Source organism: Pteropus vampyrus, unplaced genomic scaffold, assembly GCF_000151845.1.
Source record: "Pteropus vampyrus isolate Shadow unplaced genomic scaffold, Pvam_2.0 Scaffold242, whole genome shotgun sequence".
Lineage (NCBI taxonomy): Eukaryota > Metazoa > Chordata > Mammalia > Chiroptera > Pteropodidae > Pteropus > Pteropus vampyrus.
This window is the reverse complement of record NW_011889023.1, coordinates 876,348-900,282: the sequence shown is the minus strand read 5'-3', so window position 1 is coordinate 900,282 and position 23,935 is coordinate 876,348. Positions and strand designations below refer to the sequence as shown.

The following is a 23,935-nucleotide window of genomic DNA, read 5'->3' as shown; positions in this document are numbered from 1 at the left end:
CCTTTGAGCTGCAGGGAACTGTATCACAAGATGAGATTGGCTCACAAAGTCCACCAAGATAACAGCGGTGGCCATCTGTTGGGCACCTATTGGTGCAAAGTACTTTTTATTAACCCATTTAATTCTCCCCATGTCCCAATGAGATAAGGATTTATTAGCCTTGATTTGGAGTTGACAAAGTTAAGACTCAGAAAGATTAAGTAACTTGCCTAAATTCACACAGCTGGTAAGCAATAGAACTGAGATGTGAACACATTGCAGAGTCCATGCCCCTTCGCCATGTTATATGATGCATCATTATTGGTGTTTGATTTTCACATCTTTTGACCACCAACAGAAATACTGCTTATTTGTAACAGATAAGGATGAACAGGATATAGGGATGCAGATATAGGGTAGATACAGAACAGAACACCTATGCTTTAGAGCTGCTTTCTCTACTGTCAGCATGTTAGAAGGGGACAGAACCGAAGAGATCATTCAGACCCTAACTACTCACAGTGTGGTCCATGGACCAGCAGCATCAGCATCACCTGGGAGCTTGTTAGAAATGTAGCATCAGGCCTCACTCCAGACCCACTGAATCAGAATCTGCATTTTAACACAATCCCAGGTGATTTGGACATAGTTTGAGTTTGAGAATCACTGGTCTATTTTTTTTTAAACGCCTACAGTACCTGGTATTCCTAGGTGGTCTCCCATCCAAGTGCAAACCAAGCCCAACCCTGCTTAGCTTCCGAGATCAGACGAGATTGGGCACGTTCAGGGTGGCATTGCTGTAGAGTGAGAAGCATTGGTCTACACCAGGGTTCTCAACTCATGTGTCCTCTTAGAATCTTCTGGGGAGTTTTAAAGCTACCAGGACCTGAGTTTGAATCCCTGCCAGTAAGCCTGATCTTCTGTGTTCTTTTTAAAGCTTCCCAGGAGAATCCAATGTGCAGTTAGAGTTGAGAACCACTGATCTAGTCCAACTCATTGCCTTATTTGCTTTTATTTTTCTCTTGTTTTATACTGTAGTTAAAACAACTGAAGTGACCTACAGAGTATAATGAAAAGAATATGGCCTTTAGAGATTAAACAAATTGAGATTTGGATCCTGATTCTGCCACCTATTAGCAGTGAGGCTTTAGGCAAATCACTAGCCTCCCTGGACCTCAGTTTCCATATTTATAAAATGGAGATAATAACTCCCATCTTAGAGGATCACTGTGAGAAAGATGTAAGTGAAGCACAGAAGACAGAATGTTTATGCACAGTAGGACCCTGATAAATGGTGGCTACTCTGACTCCTCAAGTCAGATCACTTGGAGCAGCAGATGGCTATCAGAGGAGTAAAGCCCAAAGCATCACAATTCCATCCCCCAGCATATCCTCCAAGTGTGGAGCCAATGGGTTGATATAACTTGCGATAGGAATATGATGAAGGATGCGGGGAGAAGAGGTTGAAAGAGAGTCAAAGAGAAGGAAATCAAAGGGTTCTCCTCTCCATGTGCTCCCCCTGCCCACCAATCCCAATGTCCTTAGCCCCTCTGTTCCACCCTGCCCCAACTTGCTGCCCTGACTGTAGAACCAGCTTGTGCCAGTGGTCAATTTTCAATAATCATCGAGTTAGTATTTTTAAAACATATACACGAAAAACACTTTCCACACTGCATTTTCACCTATATTTACTAAAACGGCAAAATTAACAAAAGCAGAAAAAGCCCCTTGGAGAAATGCCTTTGCTATGACTGAAACGCTAAGAAAACACAAAATGTGACTTTGCATTTTTATCGGAGAAAGTCCAGGGCTCAAAGGGTGTAGGAAAGGAAAAAAGTATTCTCACTCTTTTAGTCATTTTTTTTTTAACTTCTTTTTTGGTGTTAAAATATATTTCACATAAAATTACCATTTTAATCATTTTTAAGGGTACAGTTCAGTGGTATTAAGTACATTTACATAGCTATTCATTCTCTTAACAGTTTTATTCTTATACTTCCTTCCTTTTCTTCTTGCACATGCCCACACATGTATCATGCAGTATCTTCATAATGTTGTGGTTCTGAAACATTTCACACTTAAATCTAGAAATGATCTGAAAGGAGGAACCAGGGCAACATGCATTTTCTCCCCACTGGAAGGAAATTTATTTGATGAGTGACAATCTTGTGTCAGGTTCTTTCACATACTTTATTCATAACAACCTTCATCTTAACAGATAAGTAAACTGAGGCTTAAGGAGATGTAACGTAGCAAATGCACAGCCAGAGAGAGAAAGGACTACAGCCAGCATTCACACTCATGTCTACAGGATTCCAAAGGCCATGCTCTTTTTTTCGAGGAAAAATGTTTTCTTATTATAGAAGTAATATATGAGTTATTGTTTTAAATTTTTTAATACAGAAAAATATAAAGAAGATAAAAATCACTCACAAACACCTCTCCCTAATATAGTCTCTGACATGTTTTGAGGTTTTCTTTCCATATGCCAGCACATTTCTTTCATAGTGTCCCATCAAAACTGGGACAGGAGAGGGAGATGGCAGAGAGATGTGACAGAGAACTCTCATGGTTTTTTTCTCTCTATATGTATGTGTTGCTTGAATCTTTTACAACAAAATGTGTTCATATATTAGTCGCATTGTAAAAGAATAGAAAATAATTGGGAGCAAAATACAGGAAAAAAAAATGTGTTGATGAAAAAGGGCAAATTATCAGCCCCAGTAAAACTGAAAAAAGAAGGGTCCAGGAGGCGAAGATTGGCTCATGACCGAAAACTCTTTGGGGAAGAGGATATGGCTCAAGCTGACAGGTATGTTTCTAACGTGAAGACAGGTACATCAAGCTCTCAAAGCAGGATGCCATTAAATCTCCCAGTCACCTAGTCAGCTCCTGGTATTGGGGTCTAATTCAGTGCCTGCCAAACAACTTCCTGAATACAGTTTAACTTCCCGTGTACTTTGTTTACAGAAAGAGAATGTTCTCGGTAGACTATTGTAAACATTTCAACTCTCTGACAGTTGTGGACCCTTCTGTTAATAAATTGGTCTTCAAATATTTCTTTATCCTCTGAGAGCTCTACTGGTCAGTCAGCATCAACAAATTATGTCAACCAGGGCACTGTCAATTTTAACTTTTACATTCATGAGTCTGGACTCTCGATCATGCAAAAGGTCAATTTAATGCCATTTCATGGCATACAGTTTAGGGTGGGGAGTGACAGGACTATAGCAGATAACCCTGGTCCTACAAATCCAGTATGTACCAGAAAATGCCATCACTAACACCCCTCACGTCATGTGTTGGGACAGGGCCAGTCTTGGGCCATTTAACAGCAGTGCAATATGGTAGTGCAGTGAGGCGAAATCTAAAGAGACAGACCCAGCCACAGATACTGGGGGGAAACCCCATCCACCAAGCAGAAGATAGTATCTGGTTCAGGAAGTAACAGAAGATGCTACCAGTTTCAGCAAGCATTTGGCCTCAGTTAGTGCAGGCAGAGGTGAGGCGTCATAGGGCTGAGAAGAGCAATAGTCAAAGAGAATCCAAGGTAAGTGATAGGCAGGACTCCAGGCAGCTATTGACCTCAGGTGAGTCCATCTGCAGGCACCAATACCCGGTACCTGGTCACTATACTAGGTTTCATGTATTTATTCAATAAACACTTATAGCACACATCTTGGGAGACACTCCTCTGTAAGCCTCTCATGCTCCTACATACCTTGCTGTGTATGTCATGGATACAAGGCCTTACTGCTCTTTACCTGGGCCATTTCTCAGGGTTGTGTTGTCTGTGAGCAATGATGAGAGATAGGGTAAAATCTCCCTTGGGGACAAAGAGCAAGTACTTACTGCTTCCTATAAAAGTCACCAATTCCCCAAGTTCAGTGTTCCTCACCACATGGGCAGTCTCCATCTGGCCCAAATAATGTTTGCCCTGTGAGAACTAGAGGCAAGGAAACCCAACACAAACATGCTGATGCTCATGCTACCTGCTGTCCTGGGAGTAATAAAGTCCTTTGTTTCTGACCCTGGAATCTCATGGCTCCTGCCAACATCCATGGAATAGTGAAACGCTAACTTACTAGCTTGTAAGTGGGGTAGAATAAAATTCCAGACCTGACAGCACTTAGTGTGTGCCAGGCCTTATATGATAGCTTGAGGATAAAGCAGTAGATGAAAACAGACAAGGTGCCTGTTCTCATGGAACATACATTCAAGTGGAGGACCCAAACTATAGATGAGAAAATAAACACGAAAATATCAGAGAGTAATATGTGTTCTGCAGAGACCGTAAATGGGGTGATGTGCTAGAGATGGCTACTTTAGATTGAGTGGCCAGAGAAGGGTAAGGAATGCAAATCAATGTAAAAACCACGTGGAGGAAAGCATTGCAGCAAGAAAACAGCAAGTGCAGAAGGCCTGAGGCAGACCAGCCAGTGTGGCCAAAGCACAGTGCACATGGGGGAAATGGTTTGAGGAGAGGTCAGTAAAGAGCTAGATCTTTGCCCTGTGAGGCTAAAGCCAAAAGTCTGGGTTTCTTTCCAGGTGCAATGGGAAGCCATTAAAATTAATTTTAAGAAGGCACATTATCTGATTTACATTTTAAAAACTAACTCTAACTGCTCAGCGAAGAAAAATGATTGTAGTGGACAAGAATGGAAGCATTTAGGAAGCTATTGCATTAGTCCGGGTGAAAGATGAGTATGGCATAGACAAGGATGGGTAGAGGTAGAGATAAAGAAAAATGGGCAGATTTAGGCTAGTATTTAAAGATAGACGTGACAGGAGTTGCTAAAGGATTTGATGGGGAGGCAGGAGGGAATAAGAAAAAGGGAAGAACCAAAGGTGATTACCCCTAGGTTTTTACTCTGAGTAACTAGGTAAGTTCCATTTATGGAGATGAGAGAGAGTCGGGGAGTCGGCTTAGGGGAGAAATCAAGAGAGACACATAGTTGAAGGCAGCACCCAGACAGTTGTTTGAGTCTGGAGTTCTGAGGAGAGGCCATGCTGGAGTATCATTTGGCGGCAGGGAGTGGGGGGCATCACCATATGCATGGTATTTAAGTTGTGCAGAGAGTTGAAAAGACCTGGGATAATAACAGGGATAGAGAAGAGAGTGGGACTCAGGCCCATGTCCCAGGACTGCCAACATTTTAGAGGTCACGTGAGGAACCAGAGCCTGCAAATGAGACTTCTAGGAATGGCTGTCAAGGTGGGAGGCAGGGGCATCCTAGAGGCTGTGCTATCATGGATCTCTAGGAAAAAAAAATCAAGTTCAAGTAGAACAGATGAGTAGACTGTTGAATTATGCCGAGAAGACAATGGAGGTCATGGTGAGTTGACAGGATCAGGCATGTGGAATGGAGGGGACAGAAGCCTAGAGCAGAGCAGGTTAGGGAGAGGATGGGATAGGGGAGTGGCTGGGGTAGTGAAGAGAGAAGGCAGAACTACAGATAACACTTTCAAGAAGTTATGCTGACACAGTGTAAATATATATATGCCTTACTGTTAAAGTGTACAGCTGAAACTTATTGGATTTTGTTAACCAATGTAACCATAAAAGAGTAATTAATTAATTTTAAAAAATTAAAAATGTATTGTGGGAAGAACACACAGAAAAAAGAAGTTACCCTGAGAAAGGGTAGAGAAATGAAGCAGTTGCTTCAGCTGAATAGTAGGATCAAGTGACGGGTTTTTGTGCTTTTAAAGTTGGAGCCACTAGAGCATGTATTATACAAACAGAAATGACTCAGAAGAGTGGAAAAAATGAATGATGCTGGAAAAAGAGGCAATAATAGCAGAAGCAAAATCCTTACAAAGACAAGGGTTTTGAGGACATTATTTACTCGTACAATTAGGACAATCAGGAAGCAATCACTATTAAAATACACTAAAGTAAGAGAGAGAGCTTGTAACCTCAAAAATTGTAACAAAAGCAAGGTTTGAAGCAACTGATGTTTAGAAGGCTCTGGTCATTGAATCTGTGCATATACGGCTTTGTCTCTGAGAAAGGTACTGAATCTGACTTAGTCTAGAACATTCTAGGCACCAGAGAGGTTTGCTTCTCAGTAAGCTGTGGTGTTTTTCCAGGTTCCCTTAACAGCTGGGTGAAATTTTCCTGACATCTGTCCAGCTCCACTTTCCTGAGAGACAAGCCCTAAGTGCTGCTCTAGTTATCGACTCCAGTCCCTGAAACAGTGACATCAAGTAAGAGGCAGGCTGCAGTTCAGAAGACAGAGTTTCCATTTCACCAGACAAATGCACGGAGCTACCTGAGTCCTAGAATTACAGTGGCTTCTGCTGACAATGTGAAAAGATGTCCTTTCCAGAGTGTGGCACGCTCGCTGTCCTCTCCCTAGCCAACCCACCCTCCTACCTGTCCCTTCAGGAACTGTAAGGGATACCTCTGGGTATGTGCTTTTCTTTCCTGTATCTTTACAGTTATGCTAATGATACCCACCCTTCAAGTTTCTCCTCAACAGTTTCTCCTCAATTCAGTTCACATCAATCAGTTGCTGCTCTGTGCTTGGTCCTGTGCTTGTGTACATATCTGATGTAATTTAATCCTCACAAAACACTTTGAGGTAAGTATTATCCTTTCCATTAATAAATGAAGAAAGCAAGGCTCAGAGAGGCTAGGTAACTTTCTCAAATTGACACAGCTTGCAAGTGGTGGAAATAGAATTCAAACCCAGGACTGTGGCCTTTCTAACAGCCCTCCATGCCTGCAAACGTGGCTAGGATACAGACTCTACAGTCTAGCAGAAGTCCGAACGCATAAGACAGAGGCAAATTACAATAACACACAATATGTCACTACGACTACCTAAACAATGTCATTACAAAGCAAGTTAAGGTAAGTGGACATACAAATTGCTACAGAGTTCAAAAGTAGATGAGAAAATGTTTCTTAAAGGAGGTGGTATGTACAATAGTCCTTGAGAATTGGATAAAATTTTGCAGGGCTGAGGCAGTGGGGAAGACGTGCAAAGAGAACGGAGCAGCCTCTCTCTGACCAACCCCAATCCACTCAGTGGAGCCTTGTCCACCTCGCCATCTCCTCCACAGGGCATTGCATTCCAACTCTCACATTTCCTTTACCCCTCATCCCCAGTGCCTGCTGTTAAACATTTACCAGGTACCAGCACTCCCTGGCTCCAACCCAATTTCAAATCAGCTTTTTCAGATCTTAGGGAACAGAGGACAGAAAGGAGAGAGGCTTCTCAGGGCAACCAATCCATGGAAAGAGAGTTATTTTGAAAACATTCTGCTCTAGAATTTGGAGTCAGCCAGGCTGGAGGGGGGGATTCCTTGTATTTACATTGATAGTTACCTTATTTACGATAGGGTAACTAGCTCCCATTTGGTGGTGATAGCTTCTTTTTCAAACAAAAAATTTTTAAAGTATAAAAAAGTCAATTAAAAAATAACTAAGTAAATGATAATACAAGTAATACACAGAAGTGGCATAATTTCTAATGGTGGCCTACATTTGGGAAACATTACACAGTGATTGAGAAGCCAGACTGCTGACGTCCACCTGGGCTCAAATTCAGACATTCTTAATGAGCACAGGCTTTTTGAACTTACAGCCTCAGTGTCCTCATTCGAACAACAGAGACCTTAGGGTTCTTGTCACAAGTCAGCGAGTTGAGAGAGGCCAGGGTTGGGCACAAACTGGACTGACAATGGGAGTGCTGTGGGGGAGCCTGGGCTGGGCCTGGCCTCCTCCCTGACCCAAACCAAGCAACACTTTCGACTTCCTCTTGCTGACATGAGTAACATTCACACACAGCATTTTCTTCAGTAATTGCCTCACCACAGCAGCCAGCGCCCACTCTCCATGACTCGGTAATTCTGAGCCCAAAGCTGCTTGTCAGCTAGAGGAGCTGGTTCCTGCAGGAGGCCGGCTACCCTGACAGAGCAGAATAAAAATCTCACCACCAGTTGATTATAAGAGTTTTGCTTTTTTATCTTTTTTTTTTTTTTTAACTTCCTTGGTATGGGGGTGCTGTAAGGGTACTTTTTGATTAGGAAAAATAAACTTTAATAGATACATATAGTGAATATTAGTTGTAAGAGTCATCATCCCTCCATATTGGCTTTAGGGTGAATCAAACAGCTTTTGGTTTAAATTAAAAGTTGTTAGATAGGACAAGGATCTTAAGGTCTGGGCAGTTCTTATTAAATGCTATTCTTACTAAATGTTAAAATGTAGCACAGTATTTTGTGGAAGCAGCTGTAACTGGATGAACTTGAGGAACCCAACAGGATAAGTTTAGCCAACCGCAAAGAAGAAATCAACATGCAATTAACCAAATAATACATGAGCGCAATGGCTAAGCTCCCTACCTGAAGACAGAGCTTTAGATGTGAATCTCCCATCTCCTTTACTTGCTGCAAGTAAATAAAACTACCTAACGACAACCCACCTCTCATTCTTGAGTGGAAGACCCCAAGCAGCGAACCCCTTGAGTTCGGCAACACTATGTTTCTCACAGGTTTCTTCAGCTGTGGCCCAACAGAGCCCTCAGTGACGTGTGCCTGGTCCTGTGATGGGCAATCGGGATACAAAGCAGAAAAGGCTCCGTCCCTGTCTGCATAGAGTTCTGACCAGCTAGTGAGGGAGACCAGCTGTTGTCAGCATGGAATATTTTGATACCAGAGACCAGGGGCCCCACAGGTCTCACCTTTGTGCTCCCTGATTGCTCTTCTCTATGCTAGGCTGTTTTGCTTACAAGGAATGGAGATCGGTCAAGTCCTCAAGGGACAGGCATTTGCTGTGACAATCACAACAGCAGCAGCCACATTAGCCAGCATTTGTGCTGGGAGGCACTGCTGCCCTACCCTCTCCCACCCTACATCACCTGCTCTGGGCCTGGCAGGCTGACTGACTTCTGCATTTGGCATCCACCTAACTGCCTTGCCCTTTGGCCTCCAATTGAACTGGTCTTAGGGGAGTGCAGGCCAGTGATCAGAGCAAGGGAGGAGAGAGCACCTGGGGGTATACATGCCCTCCACTCCTGCCCCACAGGGTGTCTAGTATTCTTCCCCTCACCCCATCAGGCCTAGGAACAAAAAAGTCTCCCTGAGGATACTAGCCCTGGGATGCTTCACCATCCTGTCATTGTCCCTGCAACTTACTCACACCTCTGTGCATGATCCCTTATATTCTTCTCAGTCACCCAATTGAGTGTCCTTCCCAGGCCCAGCCTGTTACCTAGCTATAGTGTGCTTAATATATGCCAGGCTCTTCTCTGCAGTTGTATCCACTAACTCATTCAGTCATTACAAACTCTAAGAGGTAGACACCAGTATTAGCCCTGTTTACAAGTGAGGAAACTGAGGCACAGGGAGGTCAATTATCTGCCAAATTTCACAGAGTAGTAAGTGGCAAGGCTAGCATTCAAACCAACCCAGGCAATGTAACTCTTGACACTACTCTGTGTTAGGACAGGTAAGGGGATAGGAAAGTGTATGAGTCTATTTTGTTCCTGGGAGCACAAGTCTATCCATATTTATAGGCTTCTGGAGTCTGGAATGCAGTTCAGAAACGAAAAGTTTCTCCAGGCTCCTCTGAAGATGCCTTACTACCTCATAGCTCCTGGTACTGCCTAATCACTGTGACTCAGCCACATCCTCTCTTCCCATCCTTTCATCAGCCCCCTGCTTCTCTCTGTTCTTCTTTGCTCATCCCATTGCTTCTGCCTGGTGCCTTTAACTTCTACTCTCCATCAACTGCTTCTGACTCTATGTCCCCACGAGAGGGTCTGCTTGAGTAGGCCAGCCACTAATTGGTCTACCCAACTCTAAAAGTCCCTGGTCTGTCCCTGAAATGGGAGCTATATGGTTACCACAATGAGATAGCAGTCAGTGGAAAGACACCAACAGTCCCACTGCGGGATAGTTTCATGGCAAAGAAAAGAGAAACATACAAAAGCAGGAGGTCGCACCGCCTGCTCTGGGGTAGAGATGTGGGCCTTCTCACGGGGGATAAGGATAGAGTCTCTCTCCCCTTCCAGCCATTCCAGACACTGGTTGCACACTGGCCCTCCTCAATAGCAAGAAACTGATGCAAAATAACTTGCACATACTGTGAGGCTATGTGAAGCAAAACCTAGTTTCCCAGGAGCATTCGCAGCAGTCTTAGGCCTCAAGCCTGTCCCAAGTCCATCTCTGCAGACATCTACCCTTGGTCAGCAGCTACTAGCTGGGTGGGAGGGCTACCTAGTTCAGAAGGACAGAACCAGGTCAGCAACAATAAGAAGCCACTCAGGGCCCCTTCTCTGATCTCTCAGGGTGTGGAAAGTACTCAGATTTCGACACACTGTTGTGTGCACATTTCTTGGGTACCCTCCACTCCAGTCCCTGAACTTCCCAGTTTCCAAACATAACCGTGTTCGTGACTCTCTGTGCTCCAACCATTCCATCAGCCCACACAGTCTTTCTCTACTTTCTTCCAACAAATTACTTTTCATTGCAGGAAACCTCCCCAGATACACCAACCTAGATCACTTGTCCTATCACCTGTATTCCTCCCCCTCCTTGATTCTCTGGAATAGCACTCACCACATCCCACTGCCAGTTTTTAGCTGTCTGTCTCCTCCCTTAAACCATGAGCTCCTCAAGAGTAAAACCTGGGTCTGATTCCTTCTTGTATTTTGGGAACATACTAGATGGCCCCCAAGTGAATACTAAAGAAATGCACAGATGAATAGCACAGAACATAAACAGGACAGTGACTGTTGTTTCCCCCAGCAAGCAGAGCCTGAGAAGGGGCTTAGATGCAGTGTATTTGAGAAACTGACCCCAAGGAACAGAGGTGAGGGGCTGGGGAGAAGGAAAGAAGCAAGGAGGGAAAGTCAGCATGAGGGTACGTTTTCAGCTGGGCATCTGCAGCTCAGTCCTGCTGGGGACTTTGAGGAGCTGTGTAGAACAAGCTCAGAATTACCCACACATCAGACAAAGGAGGGAGGTCTTAACTCTCCAGTTCCCACCTCCGGTTCATCAAACAGTGCCCCATGGCATGGTAAGTCCCTCATATATACAGAAGGCAACCAGGGGGCAAGTGTGTCCTCTGTCCCACACAGCCGGGTCAGGGAGACATTAGGCAGAAAGTGAGCAATTCTCCATGCAGCTAAAGTGCGAGGTGACAGGCCACGAGTGCATGAAGCTGGTTGCCACAGTAGTAGCTATAGTAGCTGGGCCAAAAGGAAGTCGAGCATCCACACAGGTCTGTATAAGGAGCAGGAGATGTTAAGGCTGAAAAAGCAGGGCCTTGAATAGCATCAGCCCAAAGCATTATGGCTCTATGGTAGGCTACCAAGAGCCACTGTGCATTTCCATGCAATATAATAATATAAAAATGCAGCACCAAGGGGTGGCTTGAGTTAGTGTTAGTCTTCTCCCTCCATAAATAACCAGCCCTTCCCCCAAGACCTCTCCAAATTAACATATAATCTTAGTAAAAAGTCTTCTACCCCATCAATCAACAACTATGCCTAAGCCTCTCTGGGTAAAAATATTAAGTCCTGGTTAGGTGCTGCGGTCTCTCCCCTCTCATGAAGAAATCCCCATAAATACATTTTTAAATGTTTACTTCTTTATTCGTGTATATCTTTAAGATCTAAAGAAAGAGAAATTTGGGAAACTTCCAGAAAGAAACCAGTCATGAGGGACTTCCCTGCTGCAACCCGTAAAGGATCTTCAGGTGACGGGGAAGCAGTCCATTCCATTCTGATTCCCAAACAGTCTTAGAAAAATGATGGGCGAAAGCAGTGGGCAAACACACAAACCCATCTTCAAGCTGGAAAAGAATCAAGAGGGAGGCGCCTTGAGAGTGCATGGGGTGCAATGACATTACTTTTTAAAGTAGTGTCTTCTTAGGACACAGACAACGAGAGCTAGCCCTTGGGGCACCTCACACGCTCTGCTGTGTTCCCTGCTCCAACAGCGTGAGAAGCATTTCTCTTTCTCACCTTCTGACTCTGGTGGCACATTTACACAAATATCCTCTGGGATTGCTTTCTTTGTCTTTTCCACGGTAAATTAGAATTTCCCTGAACAGTCCAAGATTAAAGGCAAGATGAGGGATAAGATTTATTTTCTTGTGTGAGTCATAGCCTGGATCACCAAACACAAAGGTTACCAAATGTTTTGAATGGTGATGACACTACTGAGATAAGATTATAGAGTTCTGGTGTGAAGTTTAATTAAAATTTTTCACCTGATCTAGGGCACTATCACTGTTGGTGACAATGTAAATTACTCATCACCCAAAAAGTCTGCTTCTGGGAATTTATCCTATGGAACCAATAAAGAATGTAGGGTAAGGTTTAGTTATAAGGATATTTACTACTGCTCTTAAAAAGAGCAAAAATTTAGAAATAGCATTAATTCCCAAAAGAGGAGGATGAGTTAAAGATAGTATCATCAAACAATGGAATAGTGTGTTCCACACTGCCATAGATGTAAACACTGTATATATAAACACATGGACACACACTCACACACACACACTTATATATTATGCTCTGACATAAGCTGAAAAGAATCTAAAGTATTCCTCAGGTTTGGGAGAATGTGATCATGAATATTTTGAATATTCTTTTGCTTGCTTTTTTTCATTATGAGCATGTACTGCTTTGGTAATGAAAGAATAATTAAAGATAGTCCCACTGAGGGAATCTCATTGTTCATGCCTAAGGTGGTCATAATGTCCCCCTTTTTCTAGCTTCAGCTCATAGAGCAGGGTAGACATTTATCCAGCTTCACCAGGACATGCCACGGACTGCAAACATCTGGGGATACCATGGTGAAGGTGGGATATGATCCCTGCCCTCAAGGGACTCATGTCAAGTGGAGACACACATACCTCAATAGAAACCCATCAGCAATCTCAAGGAAGCCTAGAATTTGAAGCACAGCCAAACCTCTCAGGGACCAGATGTTATGTTAAAGTGCTTTGCCAGGCAGTGCTACACTGATGTAGGCTCCCAAACGCTGACCATCAGAGCCTCTTATCAAAGGCAACAGCTTACAGGAATAACTAAGTGTTCTCATGAGAACTGCTATACAGAGTGTACAGCATTTGAGGGAATAGTTAAATGTCCTCTCTATGTAGGTAGGATCTGAGTAACGCTGCGGCGATCCTTCCAGAAGCTATACCCCTCTTATACAGTAATAACATTCCCCTCTTACAGAAGAATACTCAAGATGCTACATTTGAAGGAAGACATTTCATTTCCCTTGATACCTTGATACTAGACATTTTATATCCTCTGGTCTGAGTTTCAAGTGTACGAATTTTAATTGCAATTGCATGTTGTCCCCTAGTGTTCATCTATGTTATTGCAACCTGTTGTAATAGGGTCAGGTGTGCTCCTCGCCTTCCAGAAGGGGAAGAATAAATGTATTGGATATGTGACAGAAATTTCAAAAGTACACAAATAACCACCTAAATTGCAACACATAAGCCATGGCACTATTCTTTCTGTAACGATATAAAATTTGCTAAGTTTGGGTCAGGATAATAATAATAGATAACATTTAGTGTACACTTACCATGTCCCAGGCACAACGCTAAGTACATTGCATATGTTAACTCTTTTAGTCCTCACAACAGTCCTAAAAGGGGAAAACCATTAGCTGGTCTGAGCTTGTACAGTGCTTCACAATTCAAGAAAGGGAGTGGACATAAAATGTCACACCAAAACAAAGCAAACAGGGCTGTGACATGCAGAGAGAGGTGGAATGAAGAACCACATGTAGGTGGCAAGGGCGGTGCTCCACAGTTTTGTGGCATTAGTTGTTGTTAATGTCTGGGTGAGGAGACTTGAAGTTACCCTCAAAAGTAAGCCATCTTTAAAAAAAAAAAAAAAGCTTTATTGAGATATAATTCACATATCATACAATTTGCTCACTTGAAAGGTACAATTCAATGGTTTTTAGTATGTTCACAGAGATGTCAACAACACCCCCAACCAATTTTAGATCATTTTCATCACCCTCAAAGAAACCGCATGGCCTTTAGCAGTCACTTCTCACTTCTCCAAACCCCACTACCTACTTTATCTCTATAGATTTGCCTATTTTGCCTATTGTACACTTCATAAAAATGGAATCTCACAATACAAAATTCTTTATCTCAGCATGTTTTCAAGGTTCATCCACACTGTAGCACATGTAAGTATCTCATTTGTTTTTATTGCCAAATAATATTCATTGTATGGATATGCCACATTTTAATTATCCATTTATCAGCTTATGAACATTTGAGTTCACTTTTTGACTATACGAATAATGCTGATATGAACATTTATGTACAAGTTTTTGTATGGATATACATTTACATTTCTCTTTGGCATATTCCTAGGAGTGGAATTGCTGGGTCATATGGTGACTCATATGGTTAACATATCGAGAACCTACCAGACTGTTTTCCACAGTGGCTGCACCAGTTTACATTCTTATCCGCAGTATATGAGAGTTCCAATTTCTCCACATTCGTTCCAGCACATGTCTTTTTTATTATAGCCATCTTTGTGAGTGTGATGTAGCATCTCCTGTGGTTTTGTTTTGTATGTATCTGATGATTAATGATGTTGAGTGTTTAAAATCACTTATTTTTGATATTGGTAATATAGTAGTCACACAGGCCAAGTAAGCCGGTCTTACTTTTATTAACAGTCTAAATATATCAGATAAAATATGAATAAGGAACAATCAGAAGAGATGGAGGTGAAAGTTCTGAAGATGGCAAATCAATCATTCATTCATTCATTCATTCATTCATTCATTCATTCATTTGAGCCCCTGTTAGAGGCACAAAACTATTCTGGGTGCTGGGGACAAGGTGGAGAGCCACACAGGGGCAGTTTCTGCCCTCATGGGGCTTCATATTCTGTCAGGGCACAATGACTAAGCAACTATTTACATAATAAAATGATTACAATCATGAAAAACTCCATGAAAGAGAAGTAGCAGAGGCTCTGGGACATGTAACAGAGGGTCTTGACTTGGTCTGAGGCCTCAGAAGTTTGAGTGGAGATATGTGGGATGAGTTTACTGTCAGAACAGGAGGTGGTGGCATGAGAAGGCATAAAGTGGTGGGGGTCACATGGAGTGGAGAGCCGAATAGGTGTCAGGGACTGAAAGTTGGCAGCTGTGGCTGTGGTACAGACACCAGGGAAAGGAGGCTGGAGACACAAGCTAGATCATGCAAGGTATTACAACTTGTGTTCAGGGTTTTAATCTTTCTCCCAAGAAAAATAAGAAGCCATTGTTTAAAGGGTTTTAAGTTTACAGCGCTGGGTAAGAGGATCGGAATGACACTTTTAAATAATCACACTGGCTGTAATTCGAAGAATGCAATGTGAGGAATGCAATTTGAAATAAGAGGGAATGTAAGCAGAACTTTCAGGAAGTGATTTTAACCAATCCAAGCCAGAGATAAAGGTAACTTAATTCTAGGGTTGGGAGAAGTTTTGAAGAAACTTAGTGAATGATTAGATTTGGGGGCTAGGAAATGATGATGTCAAGGATGACTCTGCAATTGGATAAATAATAGTGCTAAAGACTCGATAGTGGGAACCCCAGGCAAGGAGCAGGCTGGGGACAAGGGAGATCATGAGTTTATACCTGAGAATAAATTTAGGTGCCTAGGAAAAACCAGGTGGAGAAGCGGAGGGAGAAGTTTGATATACAAGTTTGGAACTTAAAGGAAAGATCCAAACTAGAGGTACACATGTGGGATGCGCAGGGTATAGATGGTAAGTGTGACCTTGGGTGGAGATGAGCTTATTTTTGGAAAAAGGTAAGGAATTAGAAGGGAGTCCAGGGTTGAAGTATGAGTCACTGTAATATTTGAAAGCTGTATAGAAGAAGACTGGCCAGCAGAAGAGGCTGAGGAGAGATTAAAGAGGTAAGATGAAAACTGGGAAAGTTTTTCAAGTCAAGAGATAAGAGAGTTTCAAAGAGAAAGTGGTCATCACGACTGGAAACTGCCAACAGATGTACAATGTGATGACTGTTGGATTTAGTGACAGAGGGGTCATCGGTGACCCTAGTGAAGGGGTTCAGAACAGGCTCCCAAAGATGTGCCACTTTGGTATTTGGAATTTATTTTGAGCTGCAAGCACTCAAGACCCTGTGGTCTCACAAGAAACTTTTACCTCTCCCTTAAAGAATTTTAATTAGCTGATGTCATCTTCGGCTCAGCCAGGCTGTCACTCTGCTAGAATAAATCTTGCTTAACCTCTTCAAAAAAAAAAAAAAAAAAAAGAATTTAAACTAGGGGCCTTGCCTATAATAAGATTATTATCAGAGATAACTTTTTCTGACCTATCTGTAGGGCAGGGACATTACTAAATTACTGAATGTGATGAAATTACATTCCATCTGCTCTTCTTATTGTCCCCTTTGAATCCCCAAGGTGCCTTACCTCACCCTTAGTTTGAAATGCTATATATACCTCATTTTAACTTTCTATCTCTGACTCTCTAATGTATGTGGGGTTCCCACACTTACGTATGTAATTAAATTGGGTTATTTTCTCTTATTAATCTGTCTCATGTTGACTTGATTATTAGACCAGTCAGAAGAACCTGGACAAGAAGAGGAAAGTTTTTTTCCTCCCCAACATGAGCAAGATCTAATATGGTTGAGTGGTAGGGGCTGAAGTCAGGCTAGAGTGAGGTGAGGAGTGTGTGGGAGGTGATGAAATAGAGATGATGCAAGTAGGAAACTCCTTCAAGAATATGGAGGTAAAGGTCAGAAGATGGGGGGAGCAAGGAAGGAGACGTGTGGTCAAGAACGACCTGAATGTAAGATAACAAGATGAGGAGTATTTAAATGTGGCAAAAACAAGATGATGGAGTTACAGAGAGGCAACAAATGTGAGTAACAGAGAGCTCAGCTTCTGAGTCCAGACCACTTGGGTTCAATTCTTACTCTTCTGTCTGCTACCTGGGTGGCTTTGGGTGAGGTATTTGGCCTCTTTATGCCTCAGTTTTCTCATCTGTAAAATGGGGGGGGGGAGTGAAACTACCGATGGGAGCATTAAGTAAGGGAATGTATGGAAAAGACTGAGGTTGGAAGCAGGATCCCAAAGCCCCACTGACCATCTTCACCCCCTTACCTGAGCTTTGCCCTTAGAGACTACTCTCTTTTAATTCCAGCAACTACCAGACAATTCTTGACTCAAAGGGGGGTGTTGGTGATGATAAACTATTTCTAAAGTTAGAAATAAAGTACCAACAGAATGTGAACAAAAGTCATAAACTAGAAAGCATGACTCACAATAGCCTCAAGCATGACTCACGAATACCCATCAACTGAAAAATCAAGAAATAAACTGGTATATTCAGACAATGAATACTATGCAGAAACAAGAATACATAATCCACAACTACACACAAGAATAAAGACAAAAGCAGCCAGATACAAAAAAGCAAATGCTGTTTGATTCCATTTATGTAAAAGACTAAATGGACAAATTAATCAATACTGTTAGAGATAAGGACAGGAATCCTCCTTTGGGGTGGATAGTGAATGGAAAGAGAAAGGGTTGGACAAAAGGGGATTTTCCCAGGAGGTGGCTTATATGTACACTTGACCTCTGAACAACGTGGGTTTGAACTGCGTGGGTCCGCTTACACACGGATTTTTTTCAATAAATACTATAAACGTATTTTCTCTTCCTTACGATTTTCTTTACAACATTTTTTTTCTCTAGCTTACTTTATTGTAGGGATACAGCATATAATACATATAGCATACAAAATATGTGTTAATTGGATGTTTATGTAATCCATAGGGCTTCTGGTCAACAGTAAGCTATTAAAGTTTTGGGGAGTCAAAAGTTGTACACAGATTTTTACTGGGGTGGGGGGTGGTATGTGTGTGTGTCAATACCCCCTAACCTCCACATTATTCAAGGTTGAACTGTACTTTGATTTTTAAAAAGTTAAATAAAGAACATATTGGGAGAAAATACTGTTAGATACTCTCCACAACCATCTCTTGAATTCAAATTCCTTTATCAGGTCAATGAAGTAAGCACATACAAAGCAACAATAGGTTTTTGCACTGTTCTTACAAAAGCAATAACCCCAAACTCTAGAAAAGATTAGTTTAAGAGGCATATCTTTCAGAGGAAAGACTCTTGGGTCTTCTTAGAATTTGAGGTCTTTCATTTACTCAGAACATTCTGGATGGATAGCTTCCTGACTCAGCCTGGGTGTCCAAAACACCTCAGCCCCAGGGAGAGTCACTTTGTCAGCCCAGGCAGTGTTCCATGCTTGCTTGAAACATCATCTATCTGCCAAGAAGCTGCACTAATGCTCTCTACATTATGCTCGCCCAGAAACTAGTGGAGAGTCAATTGACTGTCACTTCTCATCATTATCTAAATCCGTGAATACTTCAATGTTGGGTGGCAGCCACAGTCAGATCCGACTTCGTCTTGCCTGGCTCTAGACCCTGACCTTATTTTCCTCTCCGTTCAGCGTCTTTGCCTGAGTTTCTGACAGAATGATTTGCATGACCTAGCTCAGACCCTAATGTCGAGATGTTTACCAAATTTGCTTCGAAACTGTGCCTTTAGCTTGTTGCCACCATACGGATTCTCTATGATTTGAGAAAAGGAAAACTAGGCTGGACAAGCCTCATGCTGCCTAGGACTTGACCTGAATGGCGGCCTCCTCCCCGGGCTTTGTTCCTGCCCCTGCTTGTTCCACATTTCTTCTTCTCGTCATACTTGGGCTCCTCTCTCTTTTCCCAGTTGTGTCCCCTAGTGTTCTGTTTGCACGTAGCCAACTTTGATACTGCAGGGTTAAAGATTACCCTTTCTCTTTTTCCCCCATCTACCCAACTAAATGCCCCTTGGAACTGGAAATAAAACAACCCAAAGTCAGCTAAGTTGTAGGTATCAATCATCAAAAATGAAGGCTACTAATAGATTCCATCTAATTTTGATAATTTGCTCAGGAAACAATTATTTTCAAATTGATCTGTCCTTGTTTTCAATTCTATTCCATAAATTAGCAAATGGAAATTCAGTAATCTCAGAGTAAATTCAATATCTTTCCTTAATTTTTTCAAATGGGGAGAAAGCAGCTAAATAGTGTTTCATTTTGTCCTGAAAAACCAAGACCTGTGTCCAAAAAATTCTCATTAAAATATAAATAAAAAACTATAAAAATAATATACTGCAAATATCTTTCTTTGTAAACACACAGTGAAATATGCTTATCAGAGCTGCTTCAAGTGAAGAGTTTTAAAAGGCTTTCCAGGATATTCTACTGGAATTAGCAGGGAGAGAGAAGCTGGGTATTAGAAAATCAAAAGTAAAGTGGTTATGTTCATCTATGTTAAGGAGTTTATCTAGCCTAGACTGCAATAATCCCCTCAATAACACAATGGTGAAGGATTCCAGAATTTCACAATTGAAAATGTAGGGCTCAATTATATTATCATTGTTATACACACCCCTCTTTGTCAACTCTTAGAAACAAAGCCAATCCAAGCTAATGCGGTCACAGATAGTGTTCTAAAAGTTTGATCCCAGCAACCTATATTTTAACAAGCCTTCTAGGTAATTCTGATGTATGCTCAAATTTGACTGTCACCACTCGAATTCATCTTCCCCTAACACACAGAAACATCAGGTGCCCCTACTTTTGTGTAAAGTCATGCTGGTGTCTCTCCTCTTTGTCCCATTAGCCCACCCTGGGTATGAGATATCATTCTCTACCATCAGGGGTCCCTAAACCCTGTGGCCTGTGAGGAACCTGGGCCACACAGCAGAAGGTGACCGGCAGGCTGGCCAGGAAGCTAAGCTTCATCTGTATTTGCAGCTGCTCCCCAGGGCTAGCATCACTCAGCTCTACCTCAGATCATCAGGCATTAGATTCTCATAGGAGCACCGGTCCCTGGTGCCAAAAAGGTTGAGGACCGCTGACTTTTACAACTTCCACCCTCTTCACTTTGGAGGCCATCAGGCTTTCCAGAGAAAAATTACGTATCCAATCTTCTCTTCCCTCTAGATATGGCTATGCAAATAATTAGTTTGGACCAAGAGTACATGAATGGAAGTGATGCATTCGACTTCTAATGATATATTTAAAAAAAAGAAAAAAGAAAAAGAAATGGTTGCCTTCTTCCTTCTCTTCCCCACTCCCCAAGTGGAATGCCAACACGGTGGTTATTTGGCTATGAGGATGAGTACCACATTGTTCTGGTGGAGAAACAAGACAGAAGAAACCTGGGTCCTCGGATGCTCCTTCGTCAGACCTGCCTCAAGGACCTAACCTTCTCTTGGACTGTTATGTGAGAAACAAACACAGTGTGATTTTGTTTGAGTTACTATGTTTCTCTTTTTAAAATCTAGCCTGTACCTTCCTTAGAGCTCTGACACAGCTTCCTGCCTAGAACTTCAATCCTGTTTCCTTCCTAAGGCTAAGATTTCACACAATCATTCTCATAAGTGAACCTTTTATACATATTCCCATTCAAGACTGTTGCCACTTTACATAAGGACTTCTACTTCCATTGACAATGGGCTAGGTAATTTGGACCAACTGTCTTACTGAGGACCTCTACAAAAGCCAGGCAAATGTACTTAATTTTTTAAAAAATAGTTAAAGACATCGAAGAGGTAGCAAGGCAGTTAAAATAATCTAAGATAATAGAAAAGAGGAAGACCCAAAGAGGTACATATGGGCTTGCTTTTTCCCTGGGCATTTGCCAATTCTAGAAGAAACAACTGAGAGTCTGACAGCCTTGAAAGAGTTAAGGGAATAAAAAAGAGAGTCAAAGCCCACTAAGTATGGGAGAGAGGTGCTGCTAATCCTCAATATAGCCTATGGTATATTTCACAAAAACATCATCAAACTTCTAAATAAAGACTCTAAACACTTCTAATATTAAACATCAAAATAAATGTGAGCAATACAGGCATTTAAGAGAGATTAATTAAAAACAAGTAAGAATTATTTTCCAGCCTATTTATTCCAGTTCAGGGTGGCAAGCAGCTGAAGCCTCTCCCAGCAGCTCAGGGCGCCAGGCAAGAACTACCCTGGACAGATGGGATGCCCGTCCATCACAGGGTGGACTGAGATGCCCTGTGATGGATGGGCATCCTCAGACACCTTCAGGCTGGGACAATGTAGAGATGCCCATTCACCTCAATTCTGTGGTTCAGCTGTGCAGTTCTTTCATCTGGGCCAGCTGGTTCCTCCCGTGGCCAGCAGGTGGATTGGCTGGAGCTCTCATTCACATTTGGCAGGTTGGCAGACTGGTGGGTGCAAGGGCGCTCAGCTACACAGTCTCACATTCTCCAGGTGACTAGCCCAGGCTTCTCCACATGGTGACCTCAGGGTTCCCGGCAGCAAAAGCAGACAAGCCTCCCAATGCGAAGGTGCTTTTGGGCTTCCTCTTACATCATGTTTGCTAATGCCCCATTGGCCAAAGAAAATCACATGACCAAACCCAGATTCAAGGAGCGGAGAAGTGGACTCCACCTCTTGAAAGAAAGTAGCCAAGTTATGCAAAGGAGTATAGCTACAGGCAGGGGAGGAATTTGGAGCCATCCATTCATTCTAGCAGACTTCCTGAGAGCATGTACGAGGCACCTGGGAATTCCTAGGGATATCTCTTTTCAAAGCCATATCACCTGGTCAGATAGGCAAGTAGCTCCAATGTCTAGGGAAAAAGCACACCCCCTTTCAGGTACTTTGTGCCCTGGATGTTTAAGGGAAAAGCTCCTTCTTCAAGTGTCAGACCTAGGAAGAGAAGGCAGACAGGAGTTCTGGGTCTGAGAAGTGGTAGATACCGGGACCTGGTCTGGGGAAGCTATGATGGGAACAGAAGGGCCTAACTATTGTATCTTTGTAGACCCAAGAGAGGGGCTTAGTAACCAGCAAGTAGATTATTCTCTCTGGAAAGCCCAGGGTGGCAGTCTCTGCAGGTGAGTTAATTAAAAACTTAAATGATTAACTGGGAAAATGACTGTGACTATTTTCACACCAAGTTTATGGAAAAGTTTATGTTAATTATATGCATTTTAGTTAATACTTAATCATTAATACTTGTTCTGTGTTTATGTCATGAAATTTGACAAGCTGTACATATACAATCTGTACACTTTCTAAGTATATATTTTAATAAGAAGTTTGTATTTTTAAAAATTGCCCCAAGTTAATCATAATAGCGTCAAGGATACCTGGAATTTTTGCAGGATTCTGAAGATAACCTTGCCCTGGGAACTAGGTCACTTGAGTTCCAGTCCACAAGCTGCCACCAACTAGTTCTGGGCTGAGATAAACCGCCAAGCATCTCTGAGCCAGAGTTGTTCACCTGTGAAGTGAGAGGTTATATTAAATTATACGTAACACCCATTTACTTTAATGTAGTCCATCTACTTTTCTTAACTACTAGACCCTCAGGGCACATTGGAGGACAAGAGTGATACCTTTCCTGCCCTTATGGGACTTACAGCTAGTAAGTACACATAGCAGACACTGCCTGTGATCTGTGCTATCTCTGAAAGAGCTGGCAAAGAGCCATGGGAGTGTCAGAGGTGCCTCCGGGAAATCATAAAGGATGAGTGGATGTTAGCCAGGGGTGGCACAGGGAAGAGCACACAGGTAGTAGGAACAGCACGCTACAAGTCCCGAGGGGAGAGAAGATGTGGTGGATTTAAGAAACACAAAGATTTTCAGTAGGACCTGATCATAGAAGTAGGAGGTAAGAGTCTTACAAGACACAGCTGGAGAAGTAGGGGCCAGCAGCTTATGAAGCCAGCCTACATCTGAACCCTTGCTGACCGATTCGCTGAAAGAAATCATTAATGGGACAGAGTTAACAGATAAACACCACTCAAGCTCCTGAAACACATTCAAAGGATCTCTCCTGTACTAACAGGCTATATGCCTTACACTCCCCCATTAAACACACGCTAAGAAATAAAGCAAGATTTTTAACCCCATGCCAAGTTACTCTTGCATGTGCAAAGCCTGGTACATTACCAACACTTACTTGAGTAAAAGTATGAAATAAAAACTGCAATCCAGAAAATAAAGGGGAAACCAGTGCTATCTCTCCTGCTCATAGATATTGTGCCTCTATAAATTTCCCATACGTAACATTCATATAGGGTAGCCGTCGTTTGTTAAGTAGCTTATATTGCTAAAAACTGTTGGGACAGGAGAAACCTGAAAAGCAGAGAAGAGTCTTTGCTGATTCAGCAAAGAGTTTACAATCGAGCTGCCTCTTCTTCCTCAGCCTATAAAGACACTTGGGTATTTATATCTAAGCCCATTAAATCTCTCTTTTCTTAACCTCACATTTATTTTTCTGATCTCTGACAAGTTTTGAAAGGATTATCTACATGGCTGCCTCCAACCACAAACTTTTATTGCCTTCTATTTGCAAGATAATGGACAATCAAAAATGTAAATAGATAATGCAATATTTACAATGTATCAGGAGCTGTTCTAAGTTATTACATATATTAACTCATTGAACCCACATGACCAGCCTATAAAACTGGTACAAAGAATATTAGTTTTTGGTACCACTTCAAAGAAGTGGCTTTTAGGCCACTTCATGGGCTTGTCAGGAAGTGTCAATGTTTTCCCATATTATAAGTGTGGATACTGAGGTACAGAGAACCTGGGTATATTATAAGTGTGGATACTGAGGTACAGAGAACCTGGGTATCTTAGCTAGATCATGGGGTACAGCAGGGAAACCAGAGCAGGTGCATTGCTGCCAGGGGCACTCCCCTGACAGGCAGCTTTGGCTCAGGGTCTCCCTAACAGCTTTGCCGCACTTCCATAGAACAGCACTGATAGCTTACACTCTTCCAACAAAACTGCCCTCCCTTCCTTCCTTCCTTCCTCTCTCCTTCCCTCTTCCTTCCTTCCTTCCTTCCTTCCTTTCTCCCTACCTT

General features: G+C 42.4%; 1 long non-coding RNA gene and 1 pseudogene across 1 annotated transcript in view; both read right to left on the bottom strand.

Annotated features, from left to right (window-relative positions):
* Positions 1-665: 665 nt before the first annotated feature.
* On the bottom strand, positions 666-784 carry LOC111729009 (annotated as a pseudogene).
* A 20,326-nt stretch (positions 785-21,110) lies between these two features.
* LOC111728995 overlaps positions 21,111-23,935 on the bottom strand; it is an 11,761-nt gene continuing 8,936 nt past the window's right edge. The window contains exons 2-3 of the long non-coding RNA XR_002776043.1: positions 22,205-22,338; positions 21,111-21,764 (exon numbers count right to left, since the gene is read on the bottom strand). This is a non-coding gene — a long non-coding RNA (uncharacterized LOC111728995). The remainder of the gene's footprint in view (positions 21,765-22,204; positions 22,339-23,935) is intronic.